This window comes from Carcharodon carcharias, chromosome 3 (genome assembly GCF_017639515.1).
Source record: "Carcharodon carcharias isolate sCarCar2 chromosome 3, sCarCar2.pri, whole genome shotgun sequence".
Classification (NCBI taxonomy): domain Eukaryota; kingdom Metazoa; phylum Chordata; class Chondrichthyes; order Lamniformes; family Lamnidae; genus Carcharodon; species Carcharodon carcharias.
In genome coordinates, this window is record NC_054469.1 from 33,334,277 (window position 1) to 33,351,032 (window position 16,756).

Sequence of the window (16,756 nt, forward strand, 5' to 3'; positions counted from 1 at the left end):
AACTGGAAACTCACGATCTACTCTCACTGTTTCAAAGTGCGAATCTCTCACTTCTCCTCTAACTGTTTCAAACTCTGACGCTCCCACTCTCCTCTCACTGTTTAAATCTGTGAAACTCCCAGGTCTCTGCTCACTCTTTCAAACTGAGATGCTCTCAATCCCCCCTCACTGCTTCAAATTATGAAACTCGTGGCTCCCTAATCACTGTTTCAAACTGTGAAACTTGAGCACCTCTCGCTGTTTCAAACAGCAAAACTCCCACACTCCTCTCGCTGTTTGAACTTAGAAAAGGCCAGCTCTCCTCACTTTTTCAAACTGTGGAATGCCTGCACTCCTCTCACTGTTTCAAAGTGTGAAACACCCATCTCTCCTCTCGCTGCTTCAAACTGAGAGACTCCCACTCTCCTCTCACTGTATCAAGCTCTGACAGTCCTGTGCTCCTCACGCTGTTTCAAACTCTGAAGCTGCCGCTCTCCATTCGTGATTTCAACCGTGAATCTTGCGCAACTTTTGTCATTTCAAACTGTGAAATTCCCACCCTCCTCCCGCTGTTTCAAGTTGTTCGAATGTCACCTCTTCTCTCACTGTTTCAAATTGTTAAACTCCCGTTCTGCTGTCAATGGTTCAAATTGTGAATCTTGTGCACCTCTTGCTGTGAAATTCCCACCCTCCTCTCACTGTTTCAAAATGTGAAAATGCCACTCTCCTTGCACTCTTTCAAAGTATCAAACTCTCGGCTCTCCTTTCGCGGTTTCAAACAGTGATACTCTCACTCTCTTCTCACTGTATCAAACTGTGAAACTCCCATTCGCCTATTGCCACTTCAAACGGTGATATTTCTGCCGTCCTCTCACTGCTTCAAGTGTGAAACTCCAGGCTCTCCGCTCACTGTTTTCAAACCGTAATGCTCCCAATCTCCTCTCACTGTTGCAAATTGTAAAGCTTCTGGCTCTCCACGCATTGGTTCAAAATGTGATACTTGCTCACCACCCGCTGTTGCAAACTGTGAAATTCCTGCCCCCCTCTCCCTGTTTCAAACAGTGGAATGCCTGCTCTCCTCCCACTGTTTCAAAGTGTGAAACTCCCAGCTCTCCACTCACTGTTTCGAACTAAGATGCTCCCAATCTCCTCTCACTGCTTGAAATCATGAAACTCATGGCTCCTCAATCATTGGTTCAAACTGTGAAACTTGTGCTCCTCTAGTTGTTTCAAACAGCGAAATTCCCGTACTCCTCTCACTGTTTAAACTTGCAAAAGGCCAGATCCCCTCTTGCTTTTTTAAACTGTGGAGCGCCTGCTCTCCTCTTGCTGTTTCAAACTTCGAAACTACCACTCTCCACTCACAGTTTCAATTGTGAATCTTGTACAACTTTCACCATTTCAAACTGTGAAGTTCCCACCCTCCTCCCACTGTCTCAAGCTGTTCAAATCCTGGCCCTCCTCTCGCTGTTTCCCACTGTCATACTCCCACTCTCCTCGCACTGTTTCAAAATGGTTAAACTCCCGCTCTGCTCTCAATGGTTCAAACTGTGAATCTTGTGCACCTCTCATTGTATCAAACTGTGAAATTCCCACCTTCCACTCGTTGTTTCAAACTGTGAATATACCAACCCTCCTCTCGCTGTTTCAAACTGTGGAACACCCCACTCTCTTCTCACTGTTTCAAATGGTGAAAAGCCAGCCCTCCTCTCTGTTTCAGAATGTGAAACTCCCAGTCTCCTCTCGCTGTTTCAAATTGTGGAACGCCCACTCTCCTCACACCGTTTCAAAAAGTGTGAAGTTCCCATCTCTCATCTCACTGTTTCAAACTGCAGTACTCTCACTCTGGTCTCACTGCTTCAAACTCTGACAGTCCCATTCTCCTTCCGCCGCTGTTTCAAACAGTAAAAATCCTGCTCTCCTCTCATTGTTTCAAAGTGTGAAACTCCTGGCTCTCCTCTCACTGTTTCAACTGTGATACTCTCACTCTCCTCTCACTGTGTCAAACTTTGACACTCCCGCTCTACTCTCAATGTTTCAAATTGTGAAACACCCACTCACCTCCTTCCACTTCAAACTGCATAATTCCCATCCTCCTCTCTCTGTTTTAATCTGTGAAAATCCCAGCTCTCCCACTCACTGTTTCAAACTGTGATGCAAATAATCACCTCTCACTGTTTCAAAGTGTTAATCTCGTGGCTCTCTACTCACTGTTTCAAACTGTGAAACCACCACTCTCCACTTGTAGTTTCAACTGTGAATCTTGCACACCTTTCACTGTTCCAAACTGTGAAATTCCCATCCTCCATCCGCTACTTCAGACTATGAAAATCTAATCTCTTGTCTCACTGTTTCAAACTGTGAAACACCCACTCCCCTCTTACAGTTTAAAGTGTGAAACTCCCATCTTTCTTCTCATTGTTTCAAACTGTGATACTCCCTCTCTCCTCTCACTGTTCCAACTCTCCATGTTCCACTCTCCTCTCACTGTTTTAAACGATGAAGCTACTTCTCTTGTCTCACTATTTCAAAGTGTGAAACTCTCACCTCTCCTCTCGTTTTTGCAAACTGTGGAATGCCCGCTTTCCTCTCAGTGCTTCAAAGTGAGAAACTCCCATCTCTCCTCTTGCTGTATCAAAATGTGACACATCCACTCTCCTGTCACTGTTTCAAATTCTGACAGTCCCTTTCTCCTCTCGCTGTTTCAAACTGTGAAATTCCTGCCCTCCTCTCACTGTTTCAAAATGTGAAAGTCCCGCTCCCTTCTCACTTTTTCTAAATGTGAAACTCTCGGCTATCCACCCGTTGTTTCAACTTTGATAATCTCAATCTCTTCACACGGTTTCAAATTGTGAACCTCATAGCTCCCCAATCACTGATTCAAACTGTGAAACTTGCCTAAATCCCACTGTTTCAAATGGTGAAATTCTCACCCTCCTATCACTGTTTCAAACTATGAAACTCCATGCCCTTCTCTCATATTTTCCAACTGTCATACTCCCACTCTCCTCTCACTGTTTAAAATTGTGAAACTGCGGCTCCACTCTCAATGTTTCAAACTGCAAATCTTGTGCACCTCTCGCTGTTCAAACTGTGAAACTGCCCTTTCTCCACTCACTGCTTCAAACTATGACATTCCCACACCCCCCTCACTGTTTCAAACTGTAATACTCCACTCTCCTCTTACTGCTTTAAACTCCGGCAGTTCCATTCTGCTCTCTGTGTTTCAAACTGTGAAACTCACACTCTACTCTCACTGTTTCAAAGTATGAATTTTTTAGATCTCCTCTTATTGTTTCAAGCTGTGACACTTCCACTCTCCTCTCGTTGTATCAAACTGTGAAACTCGCCCTCCACTCTCAATGTTTCAAACTGTGAAGCTCCAGCGCACCTTTTGCCACTTCAAACTGTGAAATTTCCAGCTCTTGTCTCACTGTTTAAATCTGTGAAACTCCCAGCTCTCCTCTCACTGTTTCAAAATGTGATGCTTCCAATCTCCCCTCACTGTTTCAAATTGTGAAATTCGTGGCTCTCCACTCATTGGTTCAAAATGTGAAACTTGTGCACCTCTCGCTGTTGCAAACTGTGAAATTCACCCACTCGTCTCACTGTTTCAAAATGTGAAACTATCGTCTCTCCTTTCGCTGTTTCAAACAGTGATACTCCCACTCTTCTCTCACTGTTTGAAACTCTGGCAGTCCGATTCTCCTCTCGCTGTTTCAAACTCTGAAACTCACGCTCTACTCTCCAAGTTTCAAACTGTAAATCTCCCGCTCACCTCTCACACTTCAAACTGTGGAAGTCCCACCCTCCTCTCAATGTTTCAATCTGTGAAACCCTCGGCTCTCCTCACTTTGTTCACATTGTGAAGCTCCCGCTATCATCTTCTGGCTTCAAACTGTGACAGTCCTGCTCTCCTGTCACTGTTTCAAACTGTGAAACTCCCACTCACCTCTCCATGTTTCACACTGTGAAATGCCTGATCTCTTTCACGCTTTCAAACTGTGAAACTCTTCGCTCTCCACTTCCTGTTTTAAACTTTGATAAGGCCATTCTACTTTCACAATATCAGGTTGTGAGCTTCTGTTCTCCTCTCGCTATGATAAACTTTGAAACTCCCAGCTCTCCTCTAGGTGTTTCAAACAGTTTAACCCATGGGTCTGCTTGTGCTGTTTCAAATATGAAACTCCCGCTCTCATCTCCAGGTTTCAAACTGTGACAGACCTGCTCTCTGATGTTTTAACAAACTGTGAGACTATCGCTCTCCTCACACTGTTTCGAATTGTGAATCTCCCGCTCTCCTCACTGTTTCAAACTGTGAAACTCCAACTCTCCTCTCGGTGTTTCAAGATGTGAAACTCTCGGCTCTCCTCTTGCTGTTTCAACCTGCGATACTCCCGCTCTCCCCTCACTGTCTGAAATTGGGAAACCCCTACTCTCCTCTCACTGTTTCAAACTATGGAACTCCTGCTCTCCTCTCGATGTTATAAATTTTGAAAATCCCAGCTCTCCTCAGAGTTTCAAACTGTTTAGCCCCCGGCTCTGCTTGCACTGCTTCAAATAATGAAACTCCCGCTCTCAACTCTAGGTTTCAAACCATGACAGTCCTGCCCTCTGTTGTTTTTTTTCAAGCTGTGATACTCTCGCAAAACAAAAACAAAAATACCTGGAAAAACTCAGCAGGTCTGGCAGCATCTACGGACAGGAGCACAGTTAACATTTTGAATCCGAATGACCCTTCAACAGAACTAAGTAAAAATAGAAGAGAGGTGAAATATAAGCTATTTTAATGGGGGGTGGGACAAGTAGAGCTGGATAGAGGGCCAGTGACAGGTGGAGATAACCAAAAGATGTCACAGACAAAATGACAACGAGGTGTTGAAGGTGGTGATATTATCTGAGGAATGTGCTAATTAAGGGATGATCATGATCTAAAATTGTTGAACTCAATATTCAGTCCGGAAGGCTGTAAAGTGCCTAGTCGGAAGATGAGGTGCTGTTCCTCCAGTTTGTGTTGCCCTTCACTGGCATAATGCAGCAAGCCAAGGACAGACATGTGGGCATGAGAGCAGGGTGGAGTGTTAAAATGTTAAAATGGGGTAGGTGTGATACTCTCACCCTCCTCTCACTGTTTCAAACTGTGAAATTCCAACGCTCCTGTGTTTCAAACTGTGGAACACACTCCCACTTCTCGCTTTTTCAAACTGTGAAATTCCTGGCTATCCTTTTGCTGTTTCAATCTGTGAAATGGCCATTCTCCTCTCCCTGTTTTAACCTGTGAAACTCACACTCACTTCTCGCTATTTTCCCATTCTCCTCTCACCATTTTGAACTGTGACTCTCCTGGCACTCCGTTCAAATTTTCATGCTGTGAAACTCACCCTCTCCTCTCACTGTTTCAATCTGAGAATCTGCCGGGCCCCCTGTCACTGTTAGAAACTGTGAATCTCATGCTCTCCTCTCGTTGTTTCCACCTGTGAAACTCCTGTGTACCTGTCCCTGTTTCAACCTGCGAAACTCCCTGCTCTCCATTCACTGTTTCAGTCTGTGAAACACCTGCTCTCCTCTCACTGGTTCAATCTGTGCAACACCTGCTCTCCTCTCACTGGTTCAATCTGTGCAACACCTGCTCTCCTCTCACTGGTTCAATCTGTGAAACACCTGCTCTCCTCTCACTGGTTCAATCTGTGAAACACCTGCTCTCCTCTCACTGGTTCAATCTGTGAAACACCTGCTCTCCTCGCTGTGTTTCACATTGTGAACCTCACGCTCTCATCTCCCGGTTTCAAACTGTGACAGTCCTGCTCTCCTATCGCTGTTTCAAACTGTGAAAATCCCGCTCTCCACTTGCTGTTTCAAAATGTGAAACCCCACTCTCCTCTCCTGTTTCAAACTTTTAAACTCACTCTGTTCTCTCTGTTTAAAACTGCTCTCACTGTTTCAAATTGGGAAACTCCCACTCTCCTCTCACTGTTTCCACCTGTAAATCTCCCATACATCTGTCGCTGTTTCAACTGAAATTCGTGCTCTCCTCTCGTTTTCAAACCTAATATCTGCTGTTCTCCTCTCACTGTCTCCATCTGTGAATCTCCTGTATGCCTGTCGCTGTTTCAATCTGTGAAACTCCCTGCTCCCTACTCACTGTTTCAAACCGTGAAACACCTGTTCTCCTCTCACTGGTTCAATCTGTGAATCTCCAGGGTCTCCTGTCATGGTTTCAAACTTTGAAACTTGTGCTCTCCTCTCACTGTTTCAAATGATGAAGCTGCTTCTCTCCTCTTGCTGTTTCAACCTGTGAATCTCCCATGCTCCTTTCACTGTTTCAAATTGTGAAACTCCAGCTCCCATCTGACTGTTTCAAACTGCAAAGCTCCTTCTCTTCCCTCGATGTGTCGCAATGTGAATATCCCACTCCCCTCGTGTTTCAAACTGTGACACTCCCGCCCTCCATTCACTGCTTTAAATTGTGAAACTCCTGCTCTTCTATCACTGTTATAAACTACGAAACACATGGTTCTCCTCTCAGTGTTTCAAAATGTGAAACACTCAGCTTTCCTGATGCTGTTTCAAATTGTGAAACTCTCTGCTCTCTTCTCGCTGGTTCAAATTCTTATACTCCCACTCTCCTCTGTGTTTCACATTGTGAATCCTTTGGCTTTCCTCATGCTGTTTCAAACTGAGAAACTCCCACTCTCATCTCCCTGTGTGAAACTGTGACAGTCACACTCTCCTGTTGCTGTTCCATCTGTGAAAACCCGCTCTCCTCACATTTTTTCAAACTGTGAGACTCCGGCTCACATCCTGCTGTTTCAAACTGTGAAATTCATAGGCTCCTCTCACTGTTTCAAACTGTGAACCTCCCGACTCTCCTCTCACTGTTCCAAAGTGTGAAGCTCCCGCTCTCGCTGTTTCAAACTGTGAAACTGCCAGCTTTCGTATCCTTGTTTCCAACTGTGAAACCTTCACTCTCCTCTCGGTATTTCAAACTTTGAAACTCACACTCTCCACTCGCTATTTCAAACTGTGTAGCTCACACTTACCTCTCGCGGTTTCAAATTGTGAAATCCCCGGCTCTCCCCTCGCTGCTCCAAACTGTGAACCTGTGGGCACTCCACTCGCATTTTCATACAGTAAAACGCCCGTTCTCCTCTCGTTGTTTCAAACTGTGAATCTGCCATGTCACCTGTCACTGTTTCAAGCTGTGAAACTCTTGCTCTCCTCTCATTGTTTCAAACTGCAAAACTGCCAATCTCAGCTCGCTGTTCCCACCTGTGAGTCTTCTGCATTCCTGTCACTGTTTCAACTTGTGAATCCCGTGCTTGGCTTTCTCTGTTTCAACCGTTGAAGTCACCAGCTGTCGTCTTGCAGTTCCAAACTGTGAATCTCCCGTATCTGCTCACATTTTCATACTGTGAACCATTCACTCTCCTCTCATTGTTTCAAACTGTGGAACCCCTGGTGCTCTTCCCACTGTTTCAAAGTGTGAAATTCCCAGCTCTCATCTTGCTGTTTCACTCTGTGATACTTCCACTCTTCTCTCACTGTTTCAGACTGCGAAACTCCCTTCCTCCTCTTGCTGTTTCACACTGTGAAACTCCAGGCTATCCCCTCTGTTTTTCAAACTGGGAAACCCCCAGCTTTCCTCACGCTGTTTGAAATTGTGAAACTCCTGCTTTCACCTCCCTGTTTCAAACTGTGAAACTCCCGCTCTCCTCTTGCTGTTTCATATTGTGAAATTCCCGCTCTTCTCACACTATTTCAAACTGTGAGACTTCGCCTCACGTCCCGCTGCTTCAAACTGTGAAACACCTGTTTTCCTCTTGCTGTTTCAGACTATGAAACTCCTGCTCACTTCACACTGCTTCAAACTGTGAATTTCCCACGCTCCTGTTGCTGTTTCAAACTCCCTGCTTCCCATTCACTGTTTCAAGCTCTGAAACTCCTGCTCTCATCTCACTGTTTCAAATTATGAAATACCCACTCTCCTCTCGCTGCTTCAAGCTGTGGAACTCCCTGTTCTCCTTTCCCTGTGTCCAAGTGTGAACCTCCACTCTCGTTGTTTCAAGTTGTGAAACTCCTGCTCTCATCTCCCTGTTTGAAACGGAGAGAGTCCTGCTCTCCTGTCGCTGTTCCAACTGTGAAACCCAGTTCTCCTCACACTGTTTCACACTGTGGGCCTCTGTCTCACATCCTGCTGTTTCAAACTGTGAAATTCACAGGCTCCTCTCACTGTTTCAAGCTGCGAACATCCCAGCTCTCCTCTCGCTGTTCCAAAGTATGAAAATCCCACTCTCATTGCTTCAAACTGTGAAACTGCTAGTTCTCATCTCCTTGTTTCACGCTGTGAAACCTTTGCTCTCCTCTCAGTATTTCAAACCTTGAAACTCCTGCTCTCATCTTGTTGTTTCAAACTGTGATACTCTCGCTATCCTTTCACTGTTTCAAATTGTGAAACCCCCGCTCTCCTCACACTGTTTTAAACTGAGGGACTCCACATCATGCCTTGCTGTTTCAGACTATGAAACTCCCGCTCACCTCACACTGTTTCAAATTGTGAAATACCCAATCTCCTGTCACTGTTTCAAGCTATGGTAGTCCCTGCTCTCTATTCACTGTTTCATACCATGAAACTCCCTGTCTCCTCCCCGGGTTTCCAACTGTGAAACTCCTGCTCACCTCTCGCTGTTTTAAACTGTGAAATTGCCACTCTCCTTTGACTGTTTCATATCGTGAATCTCCCGGCACTCTACTCTCATTTTCATACTGTGAAACACATGATCTCCTCTCACTGTTTCAAACTGTGAATCTGCCGGGTTTCCCGTAACTTTTTCAAACTGGTGCTCTCCTCTCGTTGCTTCAAACTGTGAAACTGCCAATCTCCTCCTACTGCTGCCACCTATGAAACTGCCGCTCTCCTCTGTGTCAAAATGTGAAAGTCACACTCTGCAATCACTGTTTCAAACTGTGAAATTCCCCTTTCTCCTCTCATTGCTTCAATCTGTGAAACCATCACTCTCCTCTCCCTATTTCAAACTGTGAAGCTCCCGCTCTACTCTCACTGTTCCAAACTGCAAAACTCCTGCTCTCCACCTGCCGTTTCCACCTGTGAATCTCCCATACTCCTGTAGCTGTTTCAACATGTGAAACTTCCAACTCTCCTCTCTCTGTTTCAAACTGTGAAAATCACACTATCATCTCGCTGTTTCAAACTGTGAAAAACCAGATCTCCTCTCACTGCTTCAATTTGTGAAACTCCCACTCTCTTTTCACTGTTTCAAACTGTGAAGCTCCCTCTCTCCTCTCGCTGTTTCAAACTGTGATTCTCCCATTCACCGTTCACTGTTTCAAATTGTGAAACCCCTGCTCACCTCTCACTGTTATAAACTGTGAAACACCTGGCCCTCCTCTTGGTGTTTCAAACTGTAAAAATCCTGCCTCTCCCTGCGCTGCTTCAAATTGTGAAACTCCCACTCTCATCTCCCTGTGTCAAACTGTGACAGTGCTGCTCTCCTGTTGCAGTTCCAAACTGTGAATCTCCCGACTCTCCATATACATTTTCCTGCTGCAAAACTCGTGTTCTCCTCCAGTTTTTTATTTCAAAACTGTCAAACAGCCATTCTCTTCTCACTCTTTCCTCCTATATTCCTTTTGCTCCTTCAAGCTGTGAAACTCCCACTCTCCTCTGTTTAAAACTGTGAAACTCTGGCTCATAACCTGCTGTTTCAAACTGAAATTCCCACTCTCCTCTCGTTGTTTCAAGCTGTGAAACCCCCGGCTCCAATCTTGTTGTTTCAAAGTGTGAAACTCCAACTCGTGCTGTTTCAAACTGTGAAACACCTGTGCCCCTCTCACTGATTCAAACTGTGAAATTCGCACTCTCCTCTCCCTGTTTCAGCCTGGAAAATCACCGTGTCTCTCTCGTTGTTCCAAACTGTGAATCTCCTGACTCTCTGCACACATTTTCCTACTGTGAAACTGGTGTTCTCCTCTAGTTTTTTTTTCAAAATTGCGAATCTGCCGCTCTCCTCTCGCTGCTTCCACCCATAATCCTGTCGCTCTTTCAAACTGAAACTCCTGGTTCTCCACTCAGTATTCCAAACCTCGAAATACCCGATCTGCTCTCTCTGCTTCAAACTGCGAAACGCTTGCTGCCCTCTTGTTCCTTAAACTGTGAAGCTCCGGCTTGCCACGCTCTGCTTCAAACTATGAAACTCCTTCTTTTTTCTCATTGTTTCAAACTGTGAAATGCCCGCTCACCTCACGCTGTTTTAAACTGTGATATTCCCACTCTCCTTTCGAAGCTTCCATTTGTGAAATGCCCAGCTCTCCTCTCGCTGTTCCAACCTATGGAACTCCCTGCTTGCTGCTCACATTTTCATACGTGAAATTCCGGCTTGCCAGTTGCTGTTTCAAACTGTGAATCTGCCATTCAGCTCTCTCGGTTTCAAACTGTGAAACTCACCGTTTCCTCCCAGCGTTTCAAACTGTGAAGCCCCGGCTGTTTCAATGAGTGAAAGCCCCGTTCCCCTCTTGCTATTTCAAGCTGTGAAACACCCGGCTCTCCTGATACGGTTTCAAATTATGAAATCCCCGCTCTCATCTCTGTTTCAAACTGTGAAACTCCAGCTCATGTCCTGCTCTTTCAAACTCTGAAACACCTGTTCTCCCCTCGCGGTTTCAGGCCCTGAAACTCCCACTCACTTCTTGCTGTTTCAAAGCATGAAATTCGCACTCTCTCCCCGCTGTTCAAACAGCAAAACTGCCACTCTCCTCAAGTTGTTTCCACCTCTGAATCTCCCGTATTCTTGTCGCTGTTTCAAACTTTGGAAATCCCAGCTCTCCATTCTCCATTTATAACTATGAAACTCCAAGCTGCCCTCTCACTGTTTCAAACTATGAAATGCGTGCTGTCATGCCTCTGTTTCAAACTGTGAAACTGCCACTCCCCTCTCGCTGTTTCAACCCGAGAATCTCTCGTGCTCCTTTCACTGCCTCAACCTGTGAAACTCTCGGCTCTCCTCTCACTGCTTCAAGCTTTGGAACTCTTGGCAAGCTTCTCACAGTTTCACACTGTGAAACTCTCGGCTCTCCTCTCTTTTTCAAATTGCCAACACCTCGGCTCTCCTCGCGCTGTTTCAAATTGTGGAAAATTCCGCTCTCATCTCCCAATTTCAACCTGTCATAGTCCTGCACTCCTGTCGCTGTTCAAACTGTGAAAATCCCACTCTCCTCTTACTGTTTCAAACTGTGAAACCCGTGCTTTCCTCTCGTTTTTTTTTCAAATCTGCCGCTCTCCTCTCGCTGTTTCACCCTGTGAATCTCTTGTACCCGTGTCACTGGTTTAAACTGTGAAACACATGGCTGCCCATTCGCTTTTTAAAAACGGTGAAACTCCCAGCTTTTCACTCACTGTTTGAAGCTGTGAAACCCCCACTCTCCTCTCGCTGTTTTAAATTGTGAAACGCCCACTCCGCTTGCTGTTTCAATCTATGAAACCATGGCTCTGCTCTCACTGTTCCAAACTTTGAAATGCCCAGTTCTTCACTCACTGTTTCAATCTGTGAACCTCCAGGGTCTCCTGTCACTGCTTCAAACCTTGAAACTCATGCTCTTCTCCCGCTATTTCAAATTATGAAACTGCATCTACCCTCTTGCTGTTTCAATGTGTGAAAATCCCACTCTCCTCTCACTGTTTCAAACTGTGAAACACACATTTTCCCCTCGCCGTTTCAGACTCAAGCTCCCATTCACCTTTCGCTGTTTCAAACTGTGAAACTGCTGCTGTTCTCTCGCTGTTTCCACCTATGAATCTCCCATACTCCTGTCGGTGTTTCAAACTGTGTAAATACTGGCTCTTCATTCACAATTTAAAACTATGAAACTCCTGGCTCTCCCCTCACTATTTCAAACTGTGGAACATGTGCTCTCCTGTCACTGTTTCAACCTGTGAATCTCCCATACTTTTCTCGCTACTTCAATCTGTGATACTCCCAGTTCTCCTCTCACTGTTTCAAACTGTGGAATTCCTGTCATGCTTCTGACGTTTTCAAATTGTGAAACTCCCGGTCTTATCTCCCGGTTTCAAACTGTGACATTCCTGCTCTCCTGTCACTGTTACAAACTGTGAAAATCCCGCTCTCCTCTTGCTGTTTCAAACTGTGATACCGCAACTTTCCTCTCGGTGTTCCACTGTGAAACTCCTGCTTTCCTCTCACTATTATAAATGTTGAAACTCCCGGCTCTCCCCTCAGTGTTTCAAACTATGTAAACCCCATACTCTCCTCGTGCGGTTTTAAATTGTGAAAGTCGCACTCTCATCTCCGTTTCAAACTGTGGCAGTCCTGCTCTCTGTCGCTGTTTCAAACCGTGAAACTTTGTGCTCTCCTCTCGTTGTTTAAAACTGTGAGGCTGCCGCTCTCCTCTCACTTTTCCACCTGTGAATCTCCCATATTCCTGTTGCTGTTTCAAACCATGAAACTCCAGGCTCTCCATTCACTGTTTAAAACTGTAAAAACACCACTCACCTCTCACTGTTTCAAGCTGTGAAATTCCCACTCTCCTCGTGGTGTTTTCATCTGTGAAAACCCCAGCTCTCCTACCTCTGTTCCCAACCATGAACCTCCTGGCTCTCTGCTCACATATTCATGCCCTCCTCTCACTGTTTGAAAATGTGAATCTCCCGGCTCTCCTGTCACTGTTTCAAACAGTGAATCCCTCAATCTCCTCTTCCTGCTTCAAACTGTGAATACTGATGAACTCCTCTCGCTACTTCAAATTGTGAAACTCCCACTCTACTCACACCGTTTCAAACTTTGAAACTCCGTCTTCTCTCGTAGTTTCCAACTGTGAAACTCCGGCTCACTTCCTGCTGTTTCAGGTTGTGTAATCATGTTATCCTTTCGCTGCTTCAGACTGTGAAGCTTCCGCTCACCTCTCACTGTTTCAATCTGTGAAACTCCCGGCTCTCCCCTCACATTTTTATATTGTGAAACAATCACTCTGCTCTCACTGATTCAATCTGTCAACCTCCCAGGTCTCCTGTCACTGTTACAAACTGTGAAACTCATGCTTTCCTCTCACTATTTCAAACTATGAAGCTGTCACTCTACACTCGCTGTTTCAATGTGTGAATCTCCAGTGCCTCTTTTGATGTTTCCATCTGTGAAACCCCTGACTCTCGTCCCAATGTTTCAAACTGTGGAACTCCTGGTGAACTACTCACTGTTTTAACCTGAAACTCCTGGCTTGCCTCTTGCTGTTTCGCACTATGATGCTTGTGCTCTTCTCTCTCAGTTTCAAATTGTGAACCTTAGCGCTCTTGTCTTGCTGTTCCAAAGTGTGAAACTCCCACTCTTAGTTCACTGTTTGTGGATTTTGGGTAGGAGGTAGAAGCAGGCCGTCCGAGGTTGGGCAACTATCAGGTTGAAAGTTGTGGGAGGAAGATCCCCAGAGGAGATGAGGTCAGTGACATTCCTGGAAACAATGGCTTGATGTTCAGTGGTGGGCTCATGGTCCAGTGAGAGGTAGGAGGAAGTGTCTGCGAGTTGACACTCAGCCTCCGCGAGGTAGAGGTCAGTGCGCCAGACACTCTACCTCGCGGAGGCTGAGCGTCAACTCGCAGACACTTCCTCCTACCTCTCCCTGGACCATGACCTCACCACTGAACATCAAGCCATTGTTTCCAGGAATGTCACTGACATCACCTCCTCTGGGGATCTTCCTCCCACAGCTTCCAACCTGATAGTTGCCCAACCTTGGACGGCCCGCTTCTACCTCCTACCCAAAATCCACAAACAGAACTGTCCCGGTAGACCGATCGTGTCAGCTGGCTCCTGCCCCATGGAACTCATTTCTCGTTATCTTGACTCCCTCCTCTCTCCCCTTGTCCAGTCCCTTCCCACCTACATCCATGATTCCTCTGACACTTTACGTCACATCAACAATTTCCAGTTCCCTGGCCCCAACCACTTCCTCTTCACCATGGACGTCCAATCCCTCTACACCTCCATCCCCCACCAGGATGGTCTGAGGGCCCTTAGCTTCTTCCTCGAACAGAGGCCCGAACAATCCCCACCCACCCCACTAATCTCCTCTGTCTGGCTGAACTTGTTCTCACACTGAACAATTTCTCCTTCAAATCCTCTCACTTCCTCCAAATAAAAGTTGTGGCTATGGGTACCCGCATGGGCCCCAGCTATGCCTGTCTCTTTATGGGGTATGTGGAACATTCCTTGTTCCAGTCCTACTCTGGCCCCCTTCCACAACTCTTTCTCTGGTACATCGATAATTGCTTCGGTGCTGCTTCATGCTCTCGTCGGGACTTGGAAAAATTTATTAATTTTGCTTCCAATCTCTACCCCTCCATCATTTTCACGTGGTCCATCTCTGACACTTCCCTTCCCTTCCTTGACTTCTCTGTCTCAATCTCTGGTGATAGACTGTTCACCAATGTCCGTTACAAGACTACCGACTCCCACAGCTACCTCGACTACAGCTCCTCACACCCCGCTTACTGTAAGGACTCCATCCCATTCTCTCAGTTCCTTTGCCTCCGTCGCATCTGTTCCGATGATGCTACCTTCAAAAACAGTTCCTCTGACATGTCCTCCTTCTTCCTTAACCGAGGTTTTCCACCCACGGTCGTTGACAGGGCCCTCAACCGTGTCCGGCCCATCTCCCGCGCATCCACCCTCACGCCTTCTCCTCCCTCCCAAAAACATGATAGGGTCCCCCTTGTCCTCACATATCACCCCACCAGCCTCCGCATTCAAAGGATCATCCTCCGCCATTTCCACCAACTCCAGCATGATGCCACTACCAAACACATCTTCCCTTCACCCCCCCTGTTAGCATTCCGTAGGGATCGTTCCCTCCGGGACACCCTGGTCCACTCCTCCATCACCCCCTACTACTCAACCCCCAACTATGGCACCACCCCATGCCCACGCAAAAGATGCAACACCTGCCCCTTCACTTCCTCTCTCCTCATCATCCAAGGGTCCAAACACTCCTTTCAAGTGAAGCAGCATTTCACTTGCATTTCGCCCAACTTAATCTACTGTATTCGTTGCTCCCAACGCGGTCTCCTCTACATTGGAGAGACCAAACGTAAACTGGGCGACCGCTTTGCAGAACACCTGTGGTCTGTCCGCAAGAATGACCCAAACCTCCCTGTCGCTTGCCATTTTAACACTCCACCCTGCTCTCTTGCCCACATGTCTGTTCTTGGCTTGCTGCATTGTTCCAGTGAAGCCCAACACAAACTGGAGGAACAGCACCTCATCTTCCGACTAGGCACTTTACAGCCTTCCGGACTGAATATTGAATTCAACAACTTTAGGTCTTGAACTCCCTCCTCCATCCCCATCCCCCTTTCTGATTCTTCCCCCTTCCTTCTGTTTTTTCCAATAATTTATATAGATTTTTCTTTTCCCACCTATTTCCATTATTTTTAAATCTTTTATGCCCCCCCACCCCCACTAGACCTATACCTTGAGTGCCTTACCATCCATTCTTAATTAGCACATTCGTTTAGATAATATCACCAACTTCAACACCTCTGTGTTCTTTTGTTCTTTTGTCTGTGACATCTTTTGATTATCTGCTCCTATCACTGCTTGCTTGTCCCTACAACCACACCACCCCCCTCCACTTCTCTCCCCCAACCCAACACCCCCACCCCCCACCTTAAACCAGCTTATATTTCACCCCTCTCCTTGGATTCACCTAGTTCTGTTGAAGGGTCATGAGGACTCGAAACGTCAACTCTTTTCCTCTCCGCCGATGCTGCCAGACCTGCTGAGTTTTTCCATGTAATTCTGTTTCTGTTTTGGATTCCCAGCATCCGTAGTTTTTTGTTTTTATCTCAGTGAAACGCATGCTCTCCACTTGCTGTTTCTAACAGTGGAACTGCCACACCCTATCACCGTTTCAAACTCTGAAGCTCCTGGCTCTCCTGTTACTGTTTTAAACTGTGAAACTCCCACTTTCGTCTCACTGTTGCCAACTGTGAAACTCTGGCTCACTTCTCGCTGTTTCAAACTGTGAAACTCGCACTCCCCTCTCGCTGTTTCAAACTGTGAATCTCCCAGGTCTGCTGCCATCGCGTAAAACTGTGAAACAGCTGCTCTCCTCTTGCTGTTTCCAACTATGAAATTCCCATGCTCCTCTTGATGCTTCAAATTGTCAAAAAAAAATCCACTCTCCTCTTATTGTTTCAAGCTGGAAAAGTTCCATCCTCCTCTCGCTGTTTCCAATGGTGAAACTCTTGTTTGCGTCTCACTGTTCCAAATGTTGAAATACCCTGCTCGCCTGTTTCAAAATGTGAAACTTCGTTTCTTTCGCTGTTTCAAACTGTGAATCTCTCACTCTCCTGTCACTGTTTCAAACTGTGAAACTTCCTGCTACCCTCTTACTGATACAAACTGTGAAACTCCCAATCTCTTGCTGTTTCAAACTGTGAAACTCCGGCCCTCCTTAAGCTGTTTCAAGCTTCAAAACTCCCATTCTCCTCTCAATGTTTCAAACCGTGAAACTCCTGATCTCCTCACATTGTTTCAAAATTGTGAAACTCCCGGATGTCCTCTCATTTCCAAACGGTGAAACTCCCAGGTCATCTTTCACTGTTCCAAACTGATTTTTGTGCTCTCCTCTCACTGTTTCAAGCCGTAAAACTCCTGTGGTCCTCTGGCTGTTCCAAACTGTGAGACACCCACTCTCATCTCATTGTTTCCAACTGTGAAATTCCGGCTTGCATCTCGCCATTTCAAACTGTGAA